This window comes from Cyanistes caeruleus, chromosome 15, assembly GCF_971803275.1.
Source record: "Cyanistes caeruleus chromosome 15, bCyaCae1.hap1.1, whole genome shotgun sequence".
NCBI lineage: Eukaryota > Metazoa > Chordata > Aves > Passeriformes > Paridae > Cyanistes > Cyanistes caeruleus.
Genome location: NC_141715.1, coordinates 16,086,678 through 16,113,133, shown reverse-complemented (window position 1 = coordinate 16,113,133; position 26,456 = coordinate 16,086,678). Strand labels below are relative to the sequence as shown.

The window sequence follows — 26,456 nt, the reverse complement described above, 5'->3', positions numbered from 1 at the left end:
CTTTACACCTCTAAACGTCTCAGGTGTGGGAGGGAACTGCACCTGCACTCAGACAATTGGGACACAGGAGACCTTCCACAGAAGATCAGACACGCTGAGCTTCAGCTCATGACAACAAGCAGTGCAAGAGTTACAAACACATAGAAATTAACAGAGGCAATAACACTTTGTAGGTCTCCCTTGCTCTACACAAACAACTCAAAGCACACCCTACTCCATCAGGCACAGCCTTGGGGGATCTCTGACATGGGACAAGCAAGGCAATGACCCACTTCTTCTCTGGCCTCACACTCACAGCTCCCCTCAATTCTTTTGCTTCTCCACCGCACAACTGGAAGCTTTTGCTTGTGGCCATCTCCTCCCTGGGCACATTTATCAGGAGATGATAATGCACTAAAGCCACAGCCAGAAGGGAGGGACATTCCTCTGCTCACCATCGGTATGAGAAGGAACTGAAGGATTCCAAAGCACACAAATGATAAACAACCACACTAAAAGATTAGCAGTTATCCAATGGAGAATGGCTCATCAAACCATTGGCTTCCAGGGAATCTCCTCCCTGTCATTATCACCTGTTCTGTTCCACACAGATGTAAAGCCCACTTAAATCATATTAACATCAATTTCTCCCAACAGTACCAGAACACAAAGTCACTCTCATATCTCCTGCCTTCCACTCCCACTGAACAAGAGCAAGAGATACTAACACACAACAGACTGATAAAATGGATAGGTTGTTGATACTAGTAAGTACACCAATATGCAGAGACAATCAAGAAAGAACAAAATGAGAAAAAACAACCTCACAGAAGAACCCAGACCTTGAATGAAGGCAAGGAAGCATTGGAAGACAACAAGTTCTTGTTGAGGATCAATGTCACTCCTTGACAAAAAAATACAACCAATCAAAAGAAGCAACCCAAATCTACCCAGACAAATCATTCCAAAAAACTGGATCAACCAACCAAGAATGGGAAAAGACCAGATCAAACATGGCCTCACATTTCAGATTGTCTCAACTGTACCACATACACAACAGAGGAAGCTCAATTGTAACGAATGCACAGGAGGCCTCACGCTGGAGCTCACTACACAGACACCAGACATTCGTTTCCTAGGAAGAGAAAGAAAAACCTTGGAACCACAGCTACAGGCCTCATCTAACTACTTGAACAAACAGACCTTGACACCTTTCATTCATTCATTTGGAATGATATCACAGTGAACTGCAGCACCGGCCCTGTCTCTGCATAGACAGACTTCTTCTCTCTCTCCAAATAGAACATAAAAGCAAAGATTGAATGCAGACATCATTAGAAGGAAATTTTGTGCACAGCTTCTCAGATCCCAAGCATCACAAATGAGATCATTCCACTCCTCACAATTATTGGAACAAGTGTAAAATGTTACAGAGGCCATCAATTTTCAGCAGCTCTGGCAAAGACCCAGCCATCCAAGCATCACCTCAAAGCCAACATCACCATTCTTCAGCACATGCACTCCTCACAAGATGCGTGAACACCACTCTTGATGCAACAGAATATGGAACACAAACTGGGCCATTTGAGCCAAAACCACACAAGATCAAATCACACAAGACTCCTCCTGACTCATTTCCATCAGGCTAGCAATAGCCCTGGGCATCAACACAACACATGCCATGTCTCCTCCGCTACCTCCTCTCACACCACATCCCCAGCACTCCCCCCTAACCCTTCACAGCTCACATGCTTATCACAGATCTTCAGAATTTACACAGACCCCACCAAAAGGAAAGTGGCTCACACAGGATCTCCTTACCTATGGATGCTAACTATGAAGCAAGGAGCACAGTGCCTGTGGAATAGCAGGCCACATAACTTTCTCAGTCTGGCCTGAGAAAGTGGCCTGGGAAATCATAAGGAGGAATTAAAACAACCCTCAGAGATAGAAAGCAGCCTTGCAGGTACTGTTTGACTGTTCCTTGTTTTCTTGCCAGAGAAGGTTGAGGGGTGGTGTACCCCACTGACCAATGATGGTGATGTGTTAGTTTACAAACCAATAAGAGTTTCACTTTTCTGTACTTTCACGTATCAGTCTATAATGAAGATCTGAAGTAATAAACCAGAGAGAAATTCTTCTGTTCGACTCCCAAGAGAGTCTGGGTCGTTCTTTTCGCCGTTCCCAATAGAGCGACACTTACCATGGATAACATATGACTTCTCACCCATGCCATGGGACAAGAAAAAGCATTTCTAACAGAGACATGTTCCAGAAACCTGCCTACGAAAGTCTCTCTCTTTTCACCTCTAAACATGAAAGATCCATCTTCAGATCATCAGAAGTGTGAGACAGAAAGTTAACACCTGCAGGATTGAAGAGCTCACAACACTCTTCTGGGTTATAGAACTCTCAGGAGATGATCAATAACGTTGTTTACAGGCACTGAAGACATTGCTTAATCTTCCCATACGGCATCTTCCATAAGCACAAAGTGAAGCTTTTAGTGACACAATTATGATGGGATGCAAATACTTTGGAAGAACCTCCCAGGATTGTCCATCCACCTGCTACACAGATCTTCTAGACAATGACATTCACAGGAAAAACCCCACATTGGTTCTTGCTGGAGACAAGAACTGGACAGGCAATGGAGGAAAACATTCCCTTCAGGCTTGCAGCAGACATTCATGCACTGCTCACACAACTCCAATTTCCAACCCTTCCCATCATCCATGGCCTTCTTTCACCCACACATCACCAAAACACGTGACACTGGAGGCCCAGTTCCCCACACCATTTCTCTTCACACCACCAATTTCACACAGCCATCTTTCCACCTCTGCACTATGGAAGCGACATTTGCCTGCTCACTCAAGTGCTGGGAAGAGACTTCATAGATCTAAAAGGAAAAGCTGAGCACTCTTCCAAGAGAGACTCAGAGTCAGTGAATATCTGCACAGGGGGAATTATGCCCACCTTCTATCTCCTGCTGCAAACTGAATCTCTCCCTTCCCATCCAGCCAATTCTCTTGCCATGACAAATATTTTATAGCCAGGGCTCATCCAGCTCTATTTGCCATAGTTCGACCTTCAAAATCAAGAAACAAACAAAGCAGTTCTGCCATTTCCTCCTGCATTTAGTCCTCCACATACATAAACCCACAGCCTTTTCAAAGAGCCACAACTTCTAAAAGGATCCTTCATCTTCATAACAGGAACACAGACATCACCAAGAAACGCCTCTTGCCTGGCCATATCCCCGTCTGGGGGAAAAGATCAAAGCATGGATGACCAAAAGACTTTTCCCGCTTACCTCCACTATGGATCATGGAGAACGATAAAGGCTAAGAAAACGTGCAGAAGAACCCCCCAGGAAATGCCACAGAATTATGACCAAGACACATTCAATCTATCCAAGCACATGTGCTCTTGCATAGACACATGAGACTCATAAAAAGTTGTATTTCTCAATAACGCCATACATCCCTACAGAAGATCTAACACTAATAAGAACACTGATTCTTGACAGCACAGGTGACATGGGAGGAAAACACCTCCAACCAGAGAAATACCCAAAATCACGACCTAACGAACAGCCTGCCAGCAGCAGCCTTCTCCCTCCTTCCTTCTCCACTAACTGCAAGGCTGACGACACACCCCATGTCCAAAGAACGACACCAACGGGCTCCAGCCGTAAGAACGTCACCGAGGGAAACTCGACCTCGCTGTGAAGCAAAATCTCCATGGCAAGGCAGAGAAGAGGGCGGGGAAAGGACGCGGGAGCATCGGGAGGAAGCAGGAGTGTCGGAGAAAACGTGCCCAGAGCAACTCACCGAGGGAGCGGCGGGATCCGCGGTCAGGGCGGCGGCAGGGTCCTCGTCCCCGAGCAGCGGCGCGGGCTCGTCGGGCAGAGGCCGCGCCGGGAGGGTGTCGCAGCAGCTGGCGGCCGAGAAGCGCAGCTGGCTCTTGCGCGAGTCGGCCGTGAGCGACACGTCGTGCGAGTAGGACTGCAGGAAGGCGCGCACGCCGTCGATGCCCACGAAGTGCGACACGGGCACGCCGCGCAAGGCGCCGCTCTGGGCCGGCAGCAGGTGCTGGCGGCGCCAGCGGCGCAGGCGCAGCGCCAGCAGCAGCAGCAGGAAGGCGAGGAAGAGGCACGACACGGCGGCCACGGCCAGCACGAGCCAGCGCGTCAGGCTGCCGGCCGGCTCGCCCGGCGCCGCCGCCTCGGCCGCGCTGCCCAGCTCGGCCAGCAGCTCGGCCACGCTCTCGGCCAGCAGCACGCTCAGCGTGGCCGTGGCCGACAGCGCCGGCCGCCCGTGGTCCTTCACCAGCACCACCAGGCTCTGGCGCGCCGCGTCGCGGGCCAGCGGCGAGCGCGCCGTGCGCACCTCGCCGCTGTGCAGCCCCACGCGGAACAGCCCCGGCTCCGTCGCCTTGGCCAGCTCGTACGACAGCCACGCGTTCTGCCCCGCGTCCGCGTCCACCGCCACCACCTTGGCCACCAGCGCGCCGGGCTCCGACCAGCGCGGCGCCAGCTCCACGCCCGACCACGCGCCCACCGAGCCCGCCGCCCGAGACGGCGGCGGGTACAGCACCTGCGGCGCGTTGTCGTTCTCGTCCACGATCACCAGCACCACCGACACGTTGCTGCTCAGCGCCGGCGCGCCGCCGTCCTCCGCACGCACCCACAGCCGCAGCTCGCGCACCTCCTCGTAGTCCAACGAGCGCAGCGCGTACAGCGCGCCCGTCTCCGCCTGCACCGACACGTACGACGACAGCGCCGCGCCCCGCACCCGCCCCTCCGCCAGCCGGTACCGCACGCGCGCGTTCTGCCCCCAGTCCGCGTCCGTGGCGCGCACCGTCAGCACCAGCGCGCCCGCCGCGTTGTTCTCCACCACGCGCGCGCTGTACCGCTCCTCCGCGAACACCGGCGCGTTGTCGTTCACGTCCAGCACCCGCAGCGCCAGCACAGCGCTGCTCTGCAGCGCCGGCGACCCGCCGTCGGCCGCCCGCACCGTCACGTTGTACTCCGACACCTGCTCCCGGTCCAGCTCTCTCGCTGTCACCACACGGTAGTAATCGTCAAAGGACTTCTCTAAGCGAAACGGGACGCCCCCATCAAGGGAGCAGCGCACTTCGCCGTTAGCCCCGGAGTCCCGGTCTTGCACGTGCAGCAGGGCAACCACGGTCCCCGATGGCGCATCCTCAGAGATCTCACTCAGCGATGACCGCATCGAAATCTCTGGTACATTGTCATTGACGTCTGTCACAGTAACCAGGACTTTTGCGGTGTCGAAAAGACCTCCCGCGTCGTGTCCCTGCACCTCCAATTCATAAGAGCTGCCTTCCTCGAAATCCAGACTCTGCAACAGGGTGACTGCCCCCGTGTCGCTGTTCAGTTGGAAAATCTGAGAGGCTTTCTCTGAAATTTTCTGAATCGCGTATTTCACGTGTCCGTACAGCCCCTCGTCGGCGTCCGTGGCCGTGACGGTGACGAGGACAGAGCCCACGGGCACGTCCTCGGGCACACGCACCGTGTACTCCGCCTGGCTGAACACGGGCGCGTTGTCGTTCGCATCCAGCACGGTCACACGGATCCGAGCCGTGCCCGTCCGTGCCGGATCGCCGCCGTCCATCGCCCTCAGCACCAGCTCGTGAAACGCCGCCTCCTCCCGGTCCAGCGCCTTGGCCAGCACCAGCTCGGGACGCTGATCGCCGCCGGGGCCCGCCTGCACGGCCAGCGAGAAGTGCTCGTCACCGCTCAGCTCGTAGCTCTGCACGGAATTCCGGCCCCAGTCCGGGTCATGTGCGTCTGGCAGGGGAAACCGCGAGCCCGGAGCTGTGGTCTCGCTCACTCTCAATTCTTTTTCTGCCTCTCTGTAGCTCGGAGCATTGTCATTAATGTCCGTAATCTCCACTTGGATTCTGTAAACCTGCATCTGTCCCTCCACGATCAGCTCACAGCGCAGCACGCATTGCTGCACACGCTCGCACAGCTGCTCTCTGTCGATCCTCTCCGCCGTCACTAAATGTCCCGTCTTCCCGTGCAGAACGAAATACTGCGTCCGTCCCTCCGAGACAACGCGGAAACCGCGACCGCTGAGCTCGGGCAGCTGCAGTCCCAGGTCCTTGGCCACGTCGCCCACGAACGAGCCCTTGCGCAGCTCCTCGGGCACCGAGTAGCGCAGCTGCCCCCACGCCGCCTCCCACGCCGCCAGCAGGACGGCCCAGAGCACAGCTCGCTGCCGCCGGCCCCAGCGCATCCCCGCCCAACTCATCTCCGCCAACTTAGCTCCCCGCTGCCGCTGCTGCTCAGCTCCCAGCGCTTGCTGACCTTTCCCACCGGCCTCTCCGCTCCCGGGCCCTGCCCCAGCCTCCGCCGCCTCTCCGCCGCACGGATCCGCACCGGCAGGACGATCGCACACCGCCGCCCGGGCTGCCCACCCACCGATCCAGCGATCCCGCGATCCAGCCTGGCCGCAGCGGGCGGGGCTGCCGGCAGCGCTCCGATCCTCCTCTCGCTCCTCTCGGTCAACAGCGGCGCCCGCAGCCTCCTCCCAGCACTGCAGACACCGAGCGCTGCCCGCCCTGCCTGCCCACAAACAGGGACCACTCGCCACCCACACGCCGCTTTCCGGCCCGCGCCGATCTCCTGCCTCCGCTTTTCTCCAGCCCATCTCGCCTTTGACCCTCCAGGGCATCGCGATCGGGAGGAAGGCAGAGATATTCCGTGAGCGCGGTTCTTGAACCGCACGGGAAAGGAATCGCTTACTAATGACATTAAATGTTAATTCAAACACATTTTCCGTATTTTACCCTGTACCTTACTGGTAGTATTATCCTTTTTGTTCAAAAGCATCTTCAAACACTGGATCTCAGAGAGTAAACGGGAGGATACAGCATCCCGAATAATCACAGTAGTCAGGTTCATTAACACAAGCGGGATGAGAGCAATTGCATTCCTCTTGCAATCAGGGAGCTCACTGTTACAGCACTGAATAACAGAGACAAATAAACAAGTGTATCTATGACATGGGACAATCAAGGCAACGACCGAGTTCTCCTCTAGCCTCACACACAGAGCTCCCCTCTCTTCTTTTTCTTCTCCACCATACAGCTGGCAGCTTGTACTTGTGGCCATCTCCTCACTGGCACATTTGGCACATTTTCTTACAAGGAAAATATAAGGACTGCACATATTTGATATCCCTTCCTATGATAAAGCTAATGTTTCCTCTGTTTATACAGATTTATATTTCACCAAGACAGTCTAGGTTTCCTGTTTTCTGAAATCAATGTGAAAGCATTAAAGTTCGTCAGTAAACTCTCCATATAATTATATCTTAATGAGGCTGGTATCATATGCTTTCAAGTAAGGAATTACAGAACAATAGAACAACAGGAACATTGTGCTCTTGAAACTGACCACGAATAAATATGCAAATGGCCTTGATTCAAGTACCCAAACCGTTCTCTGGCCGATCTCCCTGATTTGTCATCCCTCCCTATCACAGATGTTTACCCTAGGAAACAGCATTCCAGAAATTTGGTATTCCCGATATCCTCGAGTTCTACTGAAACCCCACAACACCTTTGTGAAAAGAGCATAGAAAAATCAAAATCTCTGAAACACAAATCATTCAGTACACACACCAGTGTAGGAACTAAAGATTCGGAAGAGCAAAACGGAGCGAACTGCCAGCCAGGATGCAGAAAAAGAAGCCATCCACTCCCACTACTGCATTCCCCCTAGCAAAGGGCAACAATCTCTTTATTCACTTTCACTTCATTCACGAATATGGAACTTTCCACATTCGTTTCCTTTCTAAGTCAAACACGGGAAAAGCAAAATTTAGCGAACGCTTTTGTGTGAAGCTCTACACGGGTTCCAAGCACATCCTTACTAAACAAAGCAATCAAGAAGGATGAAAGTTCCAACACCCGCTGTCAGTGCTTTTCTCCTTTTTCCTCCACTCCGTCATGCAGAATCAGACATTCTCTTTACACAGAATAGCAACCTGCATTCCGTACAGCGAACAAATTCTAATTTTAACAGCTCAAGTTCAAACGACAAAACCTCGCGGCTGAAGCTGAACTTGTCACCAAGGAAGAACCAAGTGCTCCCTGCTCTCCCATGAATGGGGCATTACCCGTTCCTTAATTCACTCCATCACGAGACAGAATGTGCAACCCACAAAAACAAAAACTTCAATCTCAGGAAACACAGAGAAACTCTGAGAAACGCTGCTACGAGCCGAAAGGAGAGCCATAAACAAAGCCTGTCAGCTAAATCTGTTACCGAGAATAAAATGGAAAACTTCCGCCACTACGTAGAAACACAAATGACGAGTCTCCTTATACACCACGCAGAAAATACCCGGAAAACATGAACGACGTTTCAGAAAGTTTCAAAAGCAGAAAGAGCTGACGCTTTACACACCTGCAGTGCAGCAGCTTCGGCGGGCGGCTCTCCCACGACGACGTGACTGCTCGGGCTCGGCTTCTCGCAGGAATCGCCGCCCAGAAGCTCCTCCGCCGACAGGACGGGCACCGCCGGCACCGGCGGCGGCGGCGGCCAAGCGGCCTCGGGCACGGCGCGGGCCGGCGGCGGCACGCACAGGTTGTAGGAGTAGGGCAAGGTGCCCTCGCAGAAGTCGGCCGGGAAGGCGGCGCCGGCCAGCGAGAAGCGCTGCGCGCCCAGGCAGCGCAGCACGGCGGGCGGCCCGGCCCGGCGCAGCCGCGCCACCACGGCCAGCGCCACGCTCAGCACCAAGAGCGCCGACAGCAGCGCCAGCGCCAGCACCAGGTAGAACTGCAGCTCGGCCGCCGCCGCCGCCGCAGCCTCGGCGCCCGCCGGCCGCTCGCTCAGCTCCGGCAGCGCCTCCTGCAAGCTCTCGGCCAGCACCACGTGCAGCGTGGCCGTGGCCGACAGCGCCGGCTGCCCGTGGTCCTTCACCACGGCCACCACACGCTGCTTGGCCGCGTCCCGCTCGGACACGGCGCGCGCCGTGCGCACCTCACCGCTGTGCAGCCCCACGCGGAACAGCGCCGGCTCCGACGCCTGCACCAGCTCGTACGACAGCCACGCGTTGCGCCCCGCGTCCGCGTCCACCGCCACCACCTTGGCCACCAGGTAGCCGGCCTCGGCCGAGCGCGGTACCACCTCGAACGGAGACGCCACCTCTCCCGCCGCCCCTGCCGCCGGCGCCGGCCAGAGCACCCGCGGCGCGTTGTCGTTGCGGTCCAGCACGAAGACGCGCACCGTGGCCGTGGAGCTGCGCGCCGGCGCGCCGCCGTCCTGCGCCCGCACGGCCACCGCGAACTCGCGGCACTGCTCGTAGTCGAAGGAGCGCTGCGCGTACAGCGCGCCGCTCCGCGCCTCCACCGACACGAGCGGCGCCGCGCCCGCCGCGCCCGCGCTGCCGCCCGCCAGCCAGTAGCTCACGCGCCCGTTGGCGCCCGCGTCCGCGTCCCGCGCCTGCACGCGCAGCACCAGCGCGCCCGCCGCGTTGTTCTCCGCCACGTACGCGCTGTACGCCGCCTCCTCGAACACCGGCGCGTTGTCGTTCACGTCCGACACCTCCAGCACCAGCTCCCTGCTGCTCCACAGCGACGGCCTGCCCCGGTCCCGGGCCACCACCGTCACGCGCTGCTCCGACGCCTGCTCGCGGTCCAGCGCGCTCGCCGTCACCACCTTGTACGAGCCGCCCGACGACGCCACCATCGACAGCCCCGCCTCCCCCGACAGCTCGCACGACACCTGACCGTTCTCCCCGGAGTCTCTGTCCCGCACTTTCAGCAAAGCCACCACGGTGCCGACCGGTGCGTCCTCGGGCACGGGACTGGACAGGGAGAGAATGGTGATCTCGGGCGCGTTGTCATTCTCGTCCGTGATTTCGATCTGCACTTCACAGTGACTGGTAAGGCCGCCCCCGTCTGTCGCCTCCAGACCGAAGATGTATTTATTCTTCTCCTCAAAATCGAGGGGACCCGCTGTCCGAATTTCCCCATTCTCACTGCCAATACTGAACAACGCCCTGACGGCATCTGAAACTCTGCCTAAAGAGTAGGACACTCGCCCGTTCGAACCTGTGTCCACATCTGTCGCCCGTACTTGCAGCACCACGGACTCCACTGGAAGATTTTCTGCCACTTGCACCTCGTAGAGACTTTTGCTGAATATGGGCGGGTTGTCATTGGCGTCTGTCACATTGATGCGAAGCTGGACAGTCCCGGATCTCGCGGGGTCCCCGCCATCAACTGCTATCAACACCAGCTCAAAGGAATTCTGCTTCTCCCGGTCCAGCATTCTCTCCAGAACTAATTCTGGCTGCTTCTTTCCACCCGGCTTTTCCTTCAAGGCCAAGGAGAAGGACGGGTTGCTGATTAGTTGGTAAGTCAGCAGTGAATTGGTTCCCGCGTCTGCATCTCGGGCCATCTCCAGGGGAAAACTAGCACCAGGAAGCGTCCATTCACCAATCTCCACGTCCAGAACAGCCTTGCTGAAGTCTGGAGAATTGTCATTCACGTCCTTGATGGATACCTCGACGGGGAAAATGTTCAGAGGGTTGTGCACCAGCGCCTCGAAGCTGACAGAGCAGGAAGCCGACTCGCCGCACATCTCCTCCCGGTCCAGCCTCTCGTTCACGTACAGGTTGCCGTTCTCCTCATTCACCGTGAAGTATTGCTTCTCGTCGCTCAGCCGCAGCTTGCGCGCCGGCAGCTCGTCCGCGCTGAGCCCCAGGTCCCGCGCCAGCGGCCCCACGAGCGAGCCTCTGCCCAGCTCCTCGGGGATGGCGTAGCGGAGCCGCTCGCCCGCCGCCCGCCACCACACGCACAGCAGCACCGCGGCCAGCAGCGCTCGCCCGCCGCCCGGCCCGCGCCTCTGCCGCCGCCTCACCGCCATTCTCGCCCGCCGCCGCCGCCGCCGCCACCGCCGCTCGCCAAGCTCCTGCCTCCTGCCGCTGCCCTGCCTCCCTTCCAGCCGCTCTCGCCACACAGCGCACGGGCCGCCGCACCAAAGCCGGCCCGCTCGGCCCCACAACCACGCCGCTGCTCCCCGACCAGCGACACACCAAAGCCGCACCAAAGCCGCACCAAAGCCGCACCAAAGCCGCACCAAAGCCGCACCAAAGCCGCACCAAAGCCGCACCAAAGCCGCCTCTCGCCGCTGCTGCTGCCGCTGCCGCTGCCGCTCTGGCCGGCGCCGGCCGAGCGAGCAGCCTGCGGGGGCAGGACGCTGCGGCGGCGGCGGCGGCGGCTCCAGCGCCGGGAGGCGGCGGCCAACAGCGACACCCGGAGGCGCCGCCGCGCCACTGCAGCCGCCCGATGGCCGCGCTCAACGGGGCCCGCCTTGGGCCGGGCCTCAGCGCCTGCACCGCCTCCGGCCTCGCTCCTCCGCTGCAAACACCAAGCACACAAGCTCCTGCTCCAGTCCACTACAACCCCATTCTATCCACCATGTCATCTTAGGCCATTCTTTTCACTCGCAAAACAATTGCTTTCATTGAACACTCAGAAACAAATATTCATGGCAGAGATAGAAATAAAATAATTCAGCTGCCCTTCATAAAATCGTAACGCATTTATAGTGGCAATAAACGATAATACAAGTTTCAAGAGCTTTTCTGCAATATTGTCCCATATCTCGAAATGTTCTTTGTGACCTGGGATGAAGTAATTTGGGATATAGATCAGCCTAAAACAATGTAAGCAACCCCTATGCAATGACAGCAGAATGTCATTTAGTCTTTTCTTTCTGATTCATTCAAGCTGTTTCCACTCCAAGGCCATTCTATCCCAGATGTGATTGTAGGGCATTCTTTTGAGTCGCAAAACAATTGTTTTCATTGAACACTCAGTACGAAATGTTCATGGCAGAGCAGGTAAGAATGGAATTCAGTGGTTGTTAATTAAATCATAGCGTAGCTACAGCAGCAATAAATGATATAATAGGGAAGATTTCAAGAGCTTTTTTGAATATCTTCATGTATCTTGATTTTTCCTTCTGTATCTGGGATGAATTAATCTGCGATATAAATCAACTTAAAGCACTGAAAGCCATTTCTATGTCAACATAGAAGAATAATATTTTTTTTTCTTTCTGACTCATTAAAGTCATTTCATCTCCATATCCGAGTACTTGACAATGCAAAGTGCAAAGAAAAGCTGAATACTTCATAGAGCTGAACATTGTTTCCAGTTATCAACATGAACAAGTTTTTTAAAGGTCATTTCAGCCACACCTTTGTCATGACCAGGAACGTCATCTGCTAGACTTGAACGGTTGGAGGCATATCCAAATCTTCTCTGGGCTGTATGTTCCATTTCCTCACAAACCACAGTGCAAATATTTCTCCTAATCTAAACCTCTCTTCTTTTTCTTAAAACTCTTGTCTACAGCCCGAAGACAAATGTCCCTGGTAAAAAAGAACTCTGCCAATATTTCCTATGACCTCATTTGTAAATTGGAACAGCAAAAAACCCCAAAAGAACACTGACAAAAGTCTACACACAGGGATCTTTTCTCCATGCTACAACACCTAAGCTCTTTCAGTTCTTCTGCACAGCTGACATGTTCCAACCCTCAGACCACTTCCATCATCCTTCTCGACACTCCACCATGGCCACTTGGGATATTGGACAAAGATCTGCATGCACTCTACGGTCTCACAAAAAGATTTGGGAGTGGAGGAAGGACCTGCTCCGACCTGCTGCTGGGCAGAGTACTTGTCATGCAGTGCAGGACACCATTGCAGCAGCAGGTGCCCACTGGCAGCTCATCTCCCATCCTATCACCCACCAAGAACCCAAAGGACTTCTCTGCACACCTCTCCCCTGTCCCCTACTCTCTGTGTAAACTGGGGATTGCCCTAACCCACGTGCAGCACCCGCCACTTGGCCCTCTTCAACTTCAGGATGTTTGCATGGGGCCACTTCTCCAGCCTGTCCCACGCTGGCATCTCTGCCCTCTCGTCAATCAACTCCAGTTGCTGTCAGCTGCAAATTTGCTGAACGTTCACTCAATCCCATTGTCCATGAAGCCACTCAGCAGGACTGGTCCCACTAAGGAAACTTGAGGGACAGCACCGGTTATTGCTTTCCACCTGCACATTGAGCCACTGCCTATAACTCTTCAGCCACGACTCTCCAGCCTCTTCCTCAGCCATTTAACAGCCTCCAGATCATTGCCCAGCAAGTTCCTCTGCGTGATGATGTGGGGGACACTGCACACGTTCTCCCACTGGCTCCTGCTCTGTCCCAGAAAGTCTTGGCTGGGCTGGGTGGCCGCTCTGCACTTGGACGACTGCAGCAGAGAGGATTCTGCATCATTACACTACAGACAAAGTGTTCCTGGCTGAGCACACATGTGCTTAGGAAACCCTTCCTCTTTACACCTCTAAACGTCTCAGGTGTGGGAGGGAACTGCACCTGCACTCAGACAATTGGGACACAGGAGACCTTCCACAGAAGATCAGACACGCTGAGCTTCAGCTCATGACAACAAGCAATGCAAGAGTTACAAACACATAGAAATTAACAGAGGCAATAACACTTTGTAGGTCTCCCTTGCTCTACACAAGCAACTCAAAGCACACCCTACTCCATCAGACACAGCCTTGGGGGATCTCTGACATGGGACAAGCAGGGCAATGACCCACTTCTTCTCTGGCCTCACACTCACAGCTCCCCTCTCTTCTTTTCCTTCCCAGCCACGCAACTGGAAGCTTTTGCTTGTGGCCATCTCCTCCCTGGGCACATTTATCAGGAGATGATAATGCACTACAGCCACAGCCAGAAGGGAGGGACATTTCTCTGCTCACCATCGGTATGAGAAGGAACTGAAGGATTCCAAAGCACACAAATGATAAACAGCCACACTAAAAGATTAGCGGTCATCCAATGGAGAATGGCTCATCAAACCATTGGCTTCCAGGGAATCTCCTCCCTGTCCTTATCACATGCTCTGTTGCACACAGATGAAAGGTGTATTAAAATGACTTAAGCCATATTTTCATTTATTACTCCCAACAGTAACAGAACACAAAATCCCTCTCATATCTCCTGCCTTCCACACCCAATGAACAAGAGAAGGAGATGGTTGCAACCCAGAGGTCAGTACAAAGAGATGGGTCATTGATAATTTTAAGTAGGCCCACATACAAGATAAATCAAGGAAAAACAAAACATACAAAAAACCACGAAACTTTAATTCTTTAAGCCTAGGAAGTATTAGAAGACAACAAGTTGTCAGAGATGATCACAGTGAAGTCATTAAAGCCTTTATTTCACACCCTAAAATTCACACCTGAGAGTACCTGGAATTCACTGAGGTTTCAATCTGCAAGTGTGGCCCTAAAGAATTTCACTGGACAGAGGTTAGGGTGCTTCATTTGAGGAATTAATCATCACTTCAGCGAACTTCTACTACTGCATGGCCTGCCCACCTTGCACAAATATGAAACCAGCATTTTAAACAGCTTCTCTTCAGTCTCTCTCTCAAGTTAAATCTTCTGAAAATTACAACAGATTCTCTAATTGCTTCTGCTTCCTATTCTTCCTATTCCCCACTAACTGTTCTTTCCTGGGTCGCTGAAGTAAGGATGTGCAGATAAACGACTGTTTTAAATTTCAAAGTACTGAACAGAATTGTGAAAATGAATTGCAGCCTTTCTGCAAAGAAGGGCCCAAATGAAAGTGCAATTAGAACTCTGAAGAAACTGAAGATCACATTGTTGCTTAGAGAAACAGATGGATAATGGAGGTTTCACATACAATTAATTATTGTTCCAGACAGGAATTGTGGCTCTATATATAAAGTTCCATACAGAGAAAACACCACCTTGGGGAAATGAATATTTTTGAAGTTGTATTTCATAAATGTAATATTCAGTGTCCAGCTGGGTGGGGCTCTGAAGAAGCTGCTCTGCTGGAAGATGTCCCTGCCCATGGCAGAGGAGTTGGAAGGAGATGATCTTGAGGATCCTTTTCAACACAAACCATTCTACAGCTCTGTGTTTCTGTGATTCTATGTTTACATTCATAGCTTCAAGGTATGGATGACAGACACTCTCCCTACAGGATAATTTTATGGTGTAGAGGCTGAAGGATTGCCAGGCACAATGAAGATCAAGTTTATTCCTTGACAAAATAAAAAGCAATAAGAAGAAAACAATCAACCCAAACAAAGCCAACCCAACCAAACTCAACCCAAACCAAACAAATCAGCCAAAAATGTTAATCAACACAGCCAAGAACGGAAAAACACCAGCAGAGTATCCATCAAGGCCTCACATTTCAGATTGTCTCAACTGTACCACATACACAACACAGGAAACTTGATTGTAACTAATACACAGGAGGCCTCACACAGGAGATCACTACACAGACAGCAGACACTCATTTCCTTGAATAGGAAGAGAAAGAAAAAGCTTGGAACCACAGCTACGGGCCTCAGCTAACTACAAGGACAAACAGACCTTGACACCATTCATTCATTCATTTGGAACTATATCACAGTGAACTCCAGCACCGGCCCTGTCTCTGCATAGACAGACTTCTTCTCTCTGCTAAAAGAGAACATGAAAGGAAAGATAGAACAAAGGTATCGTCAGAGGAAAATTTGTGTGTACAGCATCCCAAATCCCAAGCATCACAAATGAGGTCATTCCACTCCTCACAATTATTGGAACAAGTGTAAAATGTTACAGAGGCCATCAATTTTCAGCAGCTCTGGCAAAGACCCAGCCATCCAAGCATCACCTCAAAGCCAACATCACCATTCTGCAGCGCATGCACTCCTCACAAGATGTGTGAACACCACTCTTGATGCAACAGAATATGGAACACAACCTGCGCCCATTTGAGTCCAAACCACACAAGATCAAATCATGAGACTCCTCCTTACTCATTTCCTTCAGGCTAGCAATAGCCCTGGGCATCAACACAACACATGCCATGTCTCCTCCACTACCTCCTCACACACCACATCCCCAGCACTCCCCCCTAACCCTTCACAGCTCACATGCTTATCACAGATCTTCAGAATTGACACAGACTCCACCAAAAGGAAACTGGCTCCAACAGGATCTCCTTACCTACGGATGCTAACTATGAAGCAAGGAGCACAGTGCCTGTGGAATAGCAGGCCGCATAACTTTCTCAGTCTGGCCTGAGCAAGTGGCCTGGGAAATCATAAGGAGGAATTAAAACAACCCTCAGAGATAGAAAGCGGCCTTGCAGGTACTGTTTGACTGTTCCTTGTTTTCTTGCCAGAGAAGGTTGAGGGGTGGTGTACCCCACTGACCAATGATGATGATGTGTTAGTTTACAAACCAATAAGAGTTTTACTTTTCTGTACTTTCACGTATCAGTCTATAAAAAGATCTGAAGTAATAAACCAGAGAGAAATTCTCCTGTTCAAATCCCAAGAGAGTCTGGGTCGTTCTTCTCGCCGTTCCCAATAGACTGACACTTACTATGGATAACATATGACTTCTCACCCATGCCACAGGACAGGAAAATCATTTCTTACAGAGACATTTTTCCAGAAACCTGACTATGAAAGTCTCTCTCTTTTCACCTCTAAACATGAAAGAACCATCTTCAGATCATCAGAAGTCTGAGACAGAAAGGATTGAAGAGCAAGGACAGGATTGAAGAGCTCACACCACTCTTCTGGGTTATGGAACTCACAGGACATGATCAATAACGTTGTTTACAGGCACTGAAGACATTGCTTAATCTTCCCATACGGCATCTTCCATAAGCACAAAGTGAAGCTTTTCAGTGACACAATTATGATGGGATGCAAATACTTTGGAAGAACCTCCCAGGGGTCTCCATCCACCTGCTAAACAGATCTTCTACGCTATTACATTCACAGGAAAAACCCAGCGTTGGTTCATTCTGGAGACAGGAACTGGGCAGGCAATGGAGGAAAACATTCCCTTCAGGCTTGCAGCAGACATTCATGCACTGCTCACACAACTCCAATTTCCAACCCTTCCCATCATCCATGGCCTTCTTTCACCCACACATCACCAAAACACGTGACACTGGAGGCCCAGTTCCCCACACCATTTCTCTTCACACCACCAATTTCACACAGCCATCTTTCCACCTCTGCACTATGGAAGCGACATTTGCCTGCTCACTCAAGTGCTGGGAAGAGACTTCATAGCTCTAAAAGGAAAAGCCGAGCAATCTTCCAAGAGAGACTCAGAGTCAGTGAATATCTGCACAGGGGGAATTATGCCCACCTTCTATCTCCTGCTGCAAATTAAATCTCTCCCTTCCCATCCAGCCAATTCTCTTGCCATGACAAATATTTTATAGCCAGGACTCATCCAGTTCAATCTGAGCCTTCAGGAACAAGAAAGAAACAAAGCAGTTCTTGCCATTTCCTCCTGCATTTCCTCCTCTACACACATACACCCACAGCCTTTTCAAAGAGCCACAACTTCTAAGAGGATCCTTCATCTTCATAACAGGCACACCAACAACATCAAGGAACACTTCTTGCCAGGACCAATCTTCTGTTGAGGATAAAGATCAAAGCATGAATGACAAAAATATTTTTGCTGATGACCGATGTATCATGGAGAATGACAAAATTTGAGACCAACGTTCAGAGAAGTTCCACACAAAGCCATCAGCATGTTGATAAAGACACATTCAGCCGATCCAAGTACATGTGCTCTTGGGAAGACACATGAGCCTCAGAAAAAGATGTATTTCCTCAGAACGCCATACATCACTTCAGAAGATCTAACACTAACAGCAACACTCATTCTACACAGCACAGGGGACATGGGGGGAAAACACCTCCAACCTGAGAAATACCCAAAATCACGACCCAAAGAGCAGCCTGCCAGCAGCAGCCTTCTCCCTCCTTCCTTCTCCACTAACTGCAAGGCTGACGACACACCCCATGTCCAAAGAACGACACCAACGGGCTCCAGCCGTAAGAACGTCACCGAGGGAAACTCGACCTCGCTGTAAAGCAAAATCTCCAAGGCAAGGCAGAGAACAGGGCGGGGAAAGGACGCGGGAGCATCAGGAGGAAGCAGGAGTGTCGGAGAAAACGTGCCCAGAGCAACTCACCGAGGGAGCGGCGGGATCCGCGGTCAGGGCGGCGGCAGGGTCCTCGTCCCCGAGCAGCGGCGCGGGCTCGTCGGGCAGAGGCCGCGCCGGGAGGGTGTCGCAGCAGCTGGCGGCCGAGAAGCGCAGCTGGCTCTTGCGCGAGTCGGCCGTGAGCGACACGTCGTGCGAGTAGGACTGCAGGAAGGCGCGCACGCCGTCGATGCCCACGAAGTGCGACACGGGCACGCCGCGCAAGGCGCCGCTCTGGGCCGGCAGCAGGTGCTGGCGGCGCCAGCGGCGCAGGCGCAGCGCCAGCAGCAGCAGCAGGAAGGCGAGGAAGAGGCACGACACGGCGGCCACGGCCAGCACGAGCCAGCGCGTCAGGCTGCCGGCCGGCTCGCCCGGCGCCGCCGCCTCGGCCGCGCTGCCCAGCTCGGCCAGCAGCTCGGCCACGCTCTCGGCCAGCAGCACGCTCAGCGTGGCCGTGGCCGACAGCGCCGGCCGCCCGTGGTCCTTCACCAGCACCACCAGGCTCTGGCGCGCCGCGTCGCGGGCCAGCGGCGAGCGCGCCGTGCGCACCTCGCCGCTGTGCAGCCCCACGCGGAACAGCCCCGGCTCCGTCGCCTTGGCCAGCTCGTACGACAGCCACGCGTTCTGCCCCGCGTCCGCGTCCACCGCCACCACCTTGGCCACCAGCGCGCCGGGCTCCGACCAGCGCGGCGCCAGCTCCACGCCCGACCACGCGCCCACCGAGCCCGCCGCCCGAGACGGCGGCGGGTACAGCACCTGCGGCGCGTTGTCGTTCTCGTCCACGATCACCAGCACCACCGACACGTTGCTGCTCAGCGCCGGCGCGCCGCCGTCCTCCGCACGCACCCACAGCCGCAGCTCGCGCACCTCCTCGTAGTCCAACGAGCGCAGCGCGTACAGCGCGCCCGTCTCCGCCTGCACCGACACGTACGACGACAGCGCCGCGCCCCGCACCCGCCCCTCCGCCAGCCGGTACCGCACGCGCGCGTTCTGCCCCCAGTCCGCGTCCGTGGCGCGCACCGACAGCACCAGCGCGCCCGCCGCGTTGTTCTCCACCACGCGCGCGCTGTACCGCTCCTCCGCGAACACCGGCGCGTTGTCGTTCACGTCCAGCACCCGCAGCGCCAGCACCGCGCTGCTCTGCAGCGCCGGCGACCCGCCGTCGGCCGCCCGCACCGTCACGTTGTACTCCGACGCCTGCTCTCGGTCCAGCCCTTTCGCTGTCAACACGCGGTAGTAATTATCGAATGACTTCTCCAGTCTGAAGGGGACGCCCCCATCGAGAGTGCAGCGAACCTCGCCATTAGCCCCCGAGTCCTTGTCCCTGACGTGCAGCAGAGCAACCACAGTTCCCGATGGCGCATCCTCAGAGATCTCGCTCAGGACCGACCGAACGGAAATCTCTGGCACATTATCATTGACGTCTGTCACGGTGACCACGACTTTTGTCATGTCAAAAAGTCCTCCACCATCATGTGCCTGCACCTCCAGTTCGTACATCTCCCTTTTCTCGAAGTCAAGGCTTCGTGAGAGGCTGATCGCTCCAGTGTGGCTGTCCAGCTGAAAACTCTGCGAGGACTTCTCTGTGATTTTTTTAAACGAGTATTTAATTTCCCCGTTCAGCCCCTCGTCGGCGTCCGTGGCCGGGATGGTAATGATGGCTGAGCCCACGGGCGCGTCCTCGGGCACACGCACCGTGTACTCCGCCTGGCTGAACACGGGCGCGTTGTCGTTCGCATCCACCACGGTCACACGGATCCGAGCCGTGCCCGTCCGTGCCGGATCGCCGCCGTCCATCGCCCTCAGCAGCAGCTCGTGAAACGCCGCCTCCTCCCGGTCCAGCGCCTTGGCCAGCACCAGCTCGGGACGCTGATCGCCGCCGGGGCCCGCCTGCACGGCCAGCGAGAAGTGCTCGTCACCGCTCAGCTCGTAGCTCTGCACGGAATTCCGGCCCCAGTCCGGGTCATGCGCGTCTGGCAGGGGAAACCGCGACCCCGGAGCTGTGGTCTCGATCATTCTGAGCTCTGTTTCTGCTTCTCCAAAGCTGGGAACATTGTCATTGATGTCCATGATGTCCACTTCGATTCGGTAAACCTGCATCTGCCCCTCCACGATCAGCTCACAGCGCAGCACGCATTGCTGCACACGCTCGCACAGCTGCTCTCTGTCGATCCTCTCCGCCGTCACTAAATGTCCCGTCTTCCCGTGAACAGCGAAATACTGCGTGCGACCTTCCGATACAATGCGGACACCACGATCTCTGAGCTCGGGCAGCTGCAGCCGCAGGTCCTTGGCCACGTCGCCCACGAACGAGCCCTTGGGCAGCTCCTCGGGCACCGAGTAGCGCAGCTGCCCCCACGCCGCCTCCCACGCCGCCAGCAGGACGGCCCAGAGCACAGCTCGCTGCCGCCGGCCCCAGCGCCTCCCCGCCCAGCTCATCTCCGCCAACTTAGCTCCCCGCTGCCGCTGCTGCTCAGCTCCCAGCGCTTGCTGACCTTTCCCACCGGCCTCTCCGCTCCCGGGCCCTGCCCCAGCCTCCGCCGCCTCTCCGCCGCACGGATCCGCACCGGCAGGACGATCGCACACCGCCGCCCGGGCTGCCCACCCACCGATCCAGCGATCCCGCGATCCAGCCTGGCCGCAGCGGGCGGGGCTGCCGGCAGCGCTCCGATCCTCCTCTCGCTCCTCTCGGTCAACAGCGGCGCCCGCAGCCTCCTCCCGGCACTGCAGACACCGAGCGCTGCCCGCCCTGCCTGCCTACAAACAGGGACCACTCGCCACCCACACGCCGCTTTCCGGCCCGCGCCGATCTCCTGCCTCCGCTTTTCTCCAGCCCATCTCGCCTTTGACCCTCCAGGGCATCGCGATCGGGAGGAAGGCAGAGATATTCCGTGAGCGCGGTTCTTGAATCGCACGGGAAAGGAATCGCTTACTAATGACATTAAATGTTAATTCAAACACATTTTCCATATTTTACCCTGTACCTTACTGATAGTATTATCCTTTTTGTTCAAAAGCATCTTCAAACACTGGATCTCAGAGAGTAAACTGGAGGATACAGCATCCCGAATAAACACAGTAGTCAGGTTCATTAACACAAGCGGGATGAGAGCAATTGCATTCCTCTTGCAATCAGGGAGCTCACTGTTACAGCATTGAATAACAGGGACAAATAAACAAGTGTATCTATGACATGGGACAAACAAGGCAACGACCGAGTTCTCCTCTAGCCTCACACACAGAGCTCCCCTCTCTTCTTTTTCTTCTCCACCATACAGCTGGCAGCTTGTACTTGTGGCCATTTCCTCACTGGCACATTTGGCAAATTTTCTTACAAGGAAAATATAAGAACTTCACATATTTGGTATCCCTTCCTATGATAAAGCTAGTGTTTCCTCTGTTTATACAGATTTGTATTTCACCAAGACAGTCTAGGTTTCCTGTTTTCTGAAATCAATGTGTAAGCATTAAAGTTCGTCAGTAAACTCTCCATATAATTATATCTTAATGAGGTTGGTATCATATGCTTTCAAGTAAGGAATTACAGAACAATAGAACAACAGGAACATTGTGCTCTTGAAACTGACCACGAATAAATATGCAAATGGCCTTGATTCAAGTACCCAAACCTTTCTCTGGCCGATCTCCCTGATTTGTCATCCCTCCCTATCACAGATGTTTACCCTAGGAAACAGCATTCCAGAAATTTGGTATTCCCGATATCCTCGAGTTCTACTGAAACCCCACAACACCTTTGTGAAAAGAGCATAGAAAAATCTAAATCTCTGAAACACAAATCATTCAATACACACATGAGTATACGAACTAAAGATTCGGAAGAGCAAAACGGAGCGAACTGCCAGCCAGGATGCAGAAAAAGAAGCCATCCACTCCCACTACTGCATTCCTCCTAGAAATGGGTGACAATCTCTTTATTCACTTTCACTTCATTCACGAATATGGAACTTTCCACATCCGTTTCCTTTCTAAGTCACACACGGGAAAAGCAAAATTTAGCGAACGGGTTTGTGTAAAGCTCTACACGGGTTCCAAGCACATCCTTACTAAACAAAGCAATCAGGAAGAATGAAAGTCCCAAGACCCGCTGTCAGTGCTTTTCTCGTTTCTCCACCATTCCATCATGCAGAATGAGAAATTCTCCATAAACAGAATAGCAACCAGCATTCAATACTGCGAACAAATTCTACTTTTAACAGCTCAGGTTCGAATGACAAAACATCGCGGCTGAAGCCGAACCTGTGACCAAGGAAGAACCAAGTGCTTCCTGCTCTCCATGAACGGGGCATGGCCCGTTCCTTAATTCACTCCATCACGGAGACAGGACTGTGCCACCCACAAAACCAAAAACTTTAATCTCAGGAAACACAGAGAAACTCTGAGAAACGCTGCCACCAGCCGAAAGGAGAGCCATAAACAAAGACTGTCAGCTGAATCTGTTACCGTGAATAAAATGCAAAACTTCCGCCACTACGCAGAAACACAAATGAAGAGACCCCTCAGACAGCACGCAGAAAATACCCGAAAGACATGAACAACATTTCAGAAAGTTCTGAAACCAGAAAGACCTCACGCTTTACGCACCTGCAGTGCAGCAGCATCGGCGGGCGGCTCTCCCACGACGACGTGACTGCTCGGGCTCGGCTTCTCGCAGGAATCGCCGTCCAGAAGCTCCTCCGCCGACAGGACGGGCACCGCCAGCACCGGCGGCGGCGGCGGCCAAGCGGCCTCGGGCACGGCGCGGGCCAGCGGCGGCACGCACAGGTTGTAGGAGTAGGGCAAGGTGCCCTCGCAGAAGTCGGCCGGGAAGGCGGCGCCGGCCAGCGAGAAGCGCTGCGCGCCCAGGCAGCGCAGCACGGCGGGCGGCCCGGCCCGGCGCAGCCGCGCCACCACGGCCAGCGCCACGCTCAGCACCAAGAGCGCCGACAGCAGCGCCAGCGCCAGCACCAGGTAGAACTGCAGCTCGGCCGCCGCCGCCGCCGCAGCCTCGGCGCCCGCCGGCCGCTCGCTCAGCTCCGGCAGCGCCTCCTGCAAGCTCTCGGCCAGCACCACGTGCAGCGTGGCCGTGGCCGACAGCGCCGGCTGCCCGTGGTCCTTCACCACGGCCACCACACGCTGCTTGGCCGCGTCCCGCTCGGACACGGCGCGCGCCGTGCGCACCTCGCCGCTGTGCAGCCCCACGCGGAACAGCGCCGGCTCCGACGCCTGCACCAGCTCGTACGACAGCCACGCGTTGCGCCCCGCGTCCGCGTCCACCGCCACCACCTTGGCCACCAGGTAGCCGGCCTCGGCCGAGCGCGGCACCACCTCGAACGGAGACGACGCCCCTCCCGCCGCCGCCTCTCCCGTTGCCGCCGGCGCCGGCCAGAGCACCCGCGGCGCGTTGTCGTTGCGGTCCAGCACGAAGACGCGCACCGTGGCCGTGGAGCTGCGCGCCGGCGCGCCGCCGTCCTGCGCCCGCACGGCCACCGCGAACTCGCGGCACTGCTCGTAGTCGAAGGAGCGCTGCGCGTACAGCGCGCCGCTCCGCGCCTCCACCGACACGAGCGGCGCCGCGCCCGCCGCGCCCGCGCTGCCGCCCGCCAGCCAGTAGCTCACGCGCCCGTTGGCGCCCGCGTCCGCGTCCCGCGCCTGCACGCGCAGCACCAGCGCGCCCGCCGCGTTGTTCTCCGCCACGTACGCGCTGTACGCCGCCTCCTCGAACACCGGCGCGTTGTCGTTCACGTCCGACACCTCCAGCACCAGCTCCCTGCTGCTCCACAGCGACGGCCTGCCCCGGTCCCGGGCCACCACCGTCACGCGCTGCTCCGACGCCTGCTCGCGGTCCAGCGCGCTCGCCGTCACCACCTTGTACGAGCCGCCCGACGACGCCACCATCGACAGCCCCGCCTCCCCCGACAGCTCGCACGACACCTGACCGTTCTCTCCCGAATCAGGATCGTCCACATTCAGCAAAGCCACCACGGTTCCGACCGGTGCGTCCTCGGGCACGGGACTGGACAGGGATAGAATGGTGATCTCGGGCGCGTTGTCATTCACGTCCAGCACCTCCACCTCCACCTTGCAGTGTGCCACCAAACCCCCTCCGTCCGTCGCCTCCACAGCCAGGCTGAACGCGCGCGTGTCCTCGAAGTCCAGCGCCTCCTGCAGCGTGATCGTCCCTCTCTGGGCATCCACCGCGAATTTCTGAAGCACCTTGGCTGGCATTTTCCCGAAGCCGTAGGTGATGTGGGCATTTGTGCCGGCGTCAGCATCGGAGGCAGAGACGTTCAGCACCGTGAAACCCGGAGCGGTGTCCTCTCGCAGGCTGACCCGGTACCGATCCTGCGCGAACACGGGAGGGTTGTCATTTGCATCGGTGACGTTGATCCAGAGCTGGGCGGTGCCAGTCCGGGGCGGGTCTCCGCCATCCAGCGCCGTCAGCAGCAGATGCAGGCTGGGCTCGCTCTCCCTGTCAAGTGAGTGGCGCAGAACCAGCTCCGCAGATTTGCTGCCGTCTTGGCTGTCTTTTACCTCCACTGTGAAGTACCTGTTGGCCTCCAGGTCGTAGAGCTGCAGCGAGTTACTGCCCACGTCCGGATCCTCTGCCATGCCCAAGTAAAACCGGGCACCGGGAGAGGTCAACTCGTTGATCTCCAGCAGAAATTTGTTTTGCAGAAACCGCGGTGTGTTGTCATTCACATCCTCGATATCAACTTCAACTCGGAAAACGTTCAGCGGGTTCTGCAACAGCGCCTCGAAGCTGACAGAGCAGGACGCCGACTCGCCGCACATCTCCTCCCGGTCCAGCCTCTCGTTCACGTACAGGTTGCCGTTCTCCTCATTCACCGTGAAGTATTTCAGCTGCTTCTTGCCAGCGGACGCCACTCGCAGCTTGCGCGCCGGCAGCTCGTCCGCGCTGAGCCCCAGGTCCCGCGCCAGCGGCCCCACGAGCGAGCCTCTGCCCAGCTCCTCGGGGATGGCGTAGCGGAGCCGCTCGCCCGCCGCCCGCCACCACACGCACAGCAGCACCGCGGCCAGCAGCGCTCGCCCGCCGCCCGGCCCGCGCCTCTGCCGCCGCCTCACCGCCATTCTCGCCCGCCGCCGCCGCCGCCGCCGCCGCCGCTCGCCAAGCTCCTGCCTCCTGCCGCTGCCCTGCCTCCCTTCCAGCCGCTCTCGCCACACAGCGCACGGGCCGCCGCAACAAAGTCGGCCCGCTCGGCCCCACAACCACGCCGCTGCTCCCCGACAAGCGACACACCAAAGGCGCACCAAAGCCGCCTCTCGCCGCCGCTGCTGCTGCCGCTGCCGCTGCCGCTCTGGCCGGCGCCGGCCGAGCGAGCAGCCTGCGGGGGCAGGACGCTGCGGCGGCGGCGGCGGCGGCTCCAGCGCCGGGAGGCGGCGGCCAACAGCGACACCCGGAGGCGCCGCCGCGCCACTGCAGCCGCCCGATGGCCGCGCTCAACGGGGCCCGCCTTGGGCCGGGCCTCAGCGCCTGCACCGCCTCCGGCCTCGCTCCTCCGCTGCAAACACCAAGCACACAAGCTCCTGCTCCAGTCCACTACAACCCCATTCTATCCACCATGTCATCTTAGGCCATTCTTTTCACTCGCAAAACAATTGCTTTCATTGAACACTCAGAAACAAATATTCATGGCAGAGATATAAATACGGGAATTCAGCTGCCCTTCATAAAATCGTGACACATTTATAGAAGCAATAAAAGATAATATAGGGAATACTTCAAGAGGTTTTCTGCACTATTCTCCCATATCTGGAATTGTCTTTCATGACCTGGGATGAAGTAATATGGGATATAGATCAGTCTAATACAATGTAAGAAACCCCTATGCTGTGATAGAAGAATAACATTAACCCTTTTGTTTCTTATTCATTCAAGTTGTTTCCACTCCAACGCCATTCTATCCCAGATGTGATCTGTAGCCATCCTTTTGAGTCACAAAACAATTGTTTTCATTGAACACTCAGTATCAAATATTCATAGCTCATCACTTAATACCGGAATTCAGCTGCCCTTAATAAAATCACGGTGCATCTACAGCAGTAATAAATAATAATACAGGGAAGCCTTCAAGACGTTTACTACAGCATTGTCTCATATCTTGAATTGTCCATTCATGACCTGGGATGAATTAATCTGTGGTACAGATCAGATTAAAACAATGTAAGCAACCCCTATGCAGTGATAGCAGAATAACATTGATTCTTGTATTTCTGACTCATTAAAGTTGTTTAACCTGCATCTCCAAATCTGAGCGCCTGACACTGAAAAGGTCAAAGCAACGCTGAGTCCTTCATAGAACCAAAACCTGTTTCCAGTTTCCAACTTAAAGTTTTCT

At 55.3% G+C, this 26,456-nt stretch overlaps 4 pseudogenes across 4 annotated transcripts; all 4 read right to left on the bottom strand.

Moving 5' to 3' along the window:
* Positions 1-62: 62 nt before the first annotated feature.
* Positions 63-6,686, bottom strand: LOC147650431 (protocadherin gamma-A2 pseudogene; annotated as a pseudogene). Its single transcript, XR_015276787.1, has one exon. The product of XR_015276787.1 is annotated as a protocadherin gamma-A2 pseudogene (transcript).
* LOC147650430 (protocadherin gamma-B5 pseudogene) lies at positions 5,850-10,975 on the bottom strand (annotated as a pseudogene). Its single transcript, XR_015276797.1, has one exon. The product of XR_015276797.1 is annotated as a protocadherin gamma-B5 pseudogene (transcript).
* Positions 10,976-12,349: 1,374 nt separating this feature from the next.
* On the bottom strand, positions 12,350-20,538 carry LOC147650429 (protocadherin gamma-A5 pseudogene; annotated as a pseudogene). Its single transcript, XR_015276800.1, has 2 exons — positions 16,464-20,538; positions 12,350-16,082 (listed from the first exon to the last, which is right to left on the bottom strand). The product of XR_015276800.1 is annotated as a protocadherin gamma-A5 pseudogene (transcript).
* A 1,182-nt stretch (positions 20,539-21,720) lies between these two features.
* On the bottom strand, positions 21,721-25,545 carry LOC147650428 (protocadherin gamma-B5 pseudogene; annotated as a pseudogene). The gene has a single exon (XR_015276805.1). The product of XR_015276805.1 is annotated as a protocadherin gamma-B5 pseudogene (transcript).
* Between the last annotated feature and the right edge of the window lie 911 nt (positions 25,546-26,456).